Here is a 3,230-nt window from a genome sequence, read left to right on the forward strand (position 1 = left end):
TATTGGGTAGTATATCGGGGTACCTAGCGCTATAAAAACCTGGCGGTGAACCTAAAAAAATAACTAGCTACCTAGCGACACTAGCGACACTGATGCAGCGTTCAGAAAAATTATCGCTTAGTGACACTGGCAAAAGGGGGTGAAAGGGTTAACTAGCGGAAATCAGGGGGTTAAAACCATTATTGGGTAGTATATCGGGGTACCTAGCGCTATAAAAACCTGGCGGTGAACCTAAAAAAATAACTAGCTACCTAGCGACTGTAGCGACACTAATGCAGCGATCAGAAAAACGATCGCTTAGTGACACTGGCAAAAGGGGGTGAAAGGGTTAACTAGCGGCAATCAGGGGGTTAAACCCATTATTGGGTAGTATATCGGGGTACCTAGCGATATAAAAACCTGGCGGTGAACCTAAAAAAATAACTAGCTACCTAGCGACACATGCAGCGATCAGAAAAATGATCGCTTAGTGACACTGGCAAAAGGGGGTGAAAGGGTTAACTCTAGGGGCAATCAGGGGGTTAAATCTTTATTGGGGGGTGATAGGGGGCTACCCTGGACCTAACACTAACTGTCCTGACAGTTTTTACTGTCACAACTGACACTGAATGCATTGATCAGTAAAGAAATGATCAATGCAATCAGTGACACTGTGACTGGGGGGGGAGGGGGGGCGGGGGGGATCGGGGGGGGGGTTTGTGTGCCTGTGTGTACCTACATGTCAGTGTAGTGTTGGTGCACACTTACTTTTACTCTTCTCCTCGTAGTCCGGTCAAAAAGACCGCCCCGAGGAGAATGACATCACTTCCTCCTTCCTGTGTAAACAATACACAGGGGAGGAAGCTTCTCATTGGCCAGGAGCGATCCAGAGGGGGTGGCCGAAAACCAACGGCCATCCCCTCATCACGGAGCGCTCCTGGACCGAATCGGACCGCCGTAACCAGCGGGAGGGGGTCCGATCGGACCCCCCACCCGCTGGAAGGCAATCACGTAGATGTACGTGATTGTGCCTGCCTGTGCCATTGTGCTGACGTACATTGGCAATACGGCGGTCCTGAAGTGGTTAATGAGCTCATGGTACCATGTGATAATCGATTATGCATTTACAATAACCTAACCCCCATTCTGCTATATTTTCCCCCTGTTGTTCTCACTTTGACAGACCTGCAAACAACACACAAATGTTAGTATCCAAAGCCGTTTAACTTCTTCCATGGTCTCTGGAAAAGGAACACAAAGACAGTGATTACACACAATTATCATGACAATTGACTTTTTAAGTCCCCAAAGCCTTTCCCATTAATGCAATATAGTTGCCATATTACTCAGAAAAAATGGCAATACAATTTGCGTCCAACTACATACAAGCCAGAATGGTAGATTGACCCAGGGGGCAAATATTGGAATGTTCATCCAGTCTTGTTACTGGCTGTGCTTAGAGTGTGGATTGTCATTTCTTATCTCTCCTTCAGAACTGTGTAATCTGTCCTGGCTGCTATCTTTCATATCAGGCCTTTGAGTTAAGCTGTCCCTGTCCTGGGTGGGGGTTTTCATTGTAGATACCTGTACTTCTGGGGTTTCCTGTTCCATGCTAGCAATTTTAAGGGAAATCTATGCCTATTCCATTTACAATGTCTGAACTTTCTCTGCCTTCCTGTACCTCTGCTTATTACGGATACATCTGCCTTTGACCCATACTCCCTTTCCCTGGACTCTTGACAGAAGTCTCGGAGGATATTAACAAAATTTTGGTAGGATCTAGCATTCCTCAGAGCCATTCTAGTGGGATAGCTTGCATAACACTTATTGGCCATTGAGTATATGAAACTTGCATCGTCCTCCAATAAGTCAGGACAGTTGAACACTTTCATATACAATGCAAGATACTCACTGCAGAACAAAATTGGGTCATCTCCTCTCCTAAATTTCATTTGTTGCAAATCACTCATACCATTATCACGACTGTCCACAATACACTGCAACTCTTTCCTCCGCACCTCTGCATCTGCTAAGTTATCATTAACTTGTGCCGATAACTGGCCTACCAAAGGTCCTGGTAGCCATGCTTTCAGAAGAGAGCATGCATCCTCATTACTCAAATGGAATTTAACTACTAGAGCTTCAAATTTATTGGACAGACTCATTGGTGATTCCAGGGAATTAAATTCACCCAAAATCTGGCACAAAGCAAGTCTCTCTTGGATTGTAATCAAACTCTCATTCTGCCTTGAAGCTATAGGTGCCATGGCAGACTGTGTTTCATCACGGCCCTTCTCCTCATTGATTGTGCAGATATCGGCCAATTGGCATGTTCCTTTGTGCTCATTGAGCGATACTATAACTTTCTCTGTAGTAAGAAGCTGGGAGCGTACATTTGCTAATTCTCTTTCTAAAGACATAACCAACTCTTCCATCTCTGACAACTTTATTCGCAATGACTCTAAAAGTTTGCTCTTCATATCACAGTCCATGCTGTACCTGTGGAGCTGTTCTTGTAGCTCACTGTTTCTCTCTGACAAATCTCCTGCTTTTGCCCGCAATTCCTCCATCTCATTACTGGAGGCTGTTGCAATCTTTAGAAGGTTTTCACTGACTTTCGCTATGTCCTCACCGAGATGTCTCCTCTCTATTTTCCACTTCCCCCCAATTTGCTCAGATATAAATTTAATTCTGAGCAAAACTGCAAATTAATTAGCCAACTTTTCTTTCTTAACTTTTTTTTTGCTGTTTGCCCGATAATCTGCTATTATGTTGCTGACACTGAGACAATAATATCTTACATTGGCTTTCAAGAGGGTCATCTGCACATGAATGATAACTGGCAGAGGCATACTTTTTAACATATGCATACACAAGTTCCATTTCGCAACCATACAATACACACTTCTATTTGTACTAACGTTCCAACACTGCACTGAGTACTAAACCAAACTCAATTATCGTTAGCTCTTACAACTCACAAAAAAAAAATCGCTCTTCTAGCATTCAATATTCTTAATTCGTTACCACTTTTACCTGATATCATTCAAAACAATTAAACTTTTGCCTATCCATAGAAAAGACTCACCACACTTATTGTGGCATTATCAGCTGCCTTGTATCTGAGCATTTCTGTCCTGTTGGTTCTGTGCGGCTTTTAGGATTGCCACATGCCATCTGGGGTGCCATTTGAAGGACATTACGTACTCTACAAACTATTATTAACTTGTCTCTTCCCATAGTTATCTAGT

General features: G+C 43.4%; 1 pseudogene; it reads right to left on the reverse strand.

The window, feature by feature from the left end:
- Positions 1-1,299: 1,299 nt before the first annotated feature.
- On the reverse strand, positions 1,300-2,862 carry LOC143986743 (posterior protein-like; annotated as a pseudogene).
- Positions 2,863-3,230: the final 368 nt, after the last annotated feature.

Source organism: Lithobates pipiens, unplaced genomic scaffold (assembly GCF_037356315.1).
Source record: "Lithobates pipiens isolate NorthernLeopardFrog02 unplaced genomic scaffold, aLitPip1_a1.2 Scaffold_18, whole genome shotgun sequence".
Taxonomy (NCBI): Eukaryota; Metazoa; Chordata; class Amphibia; order Anura; family Ranidae; genus Lithobates; species Lithobates pipiens.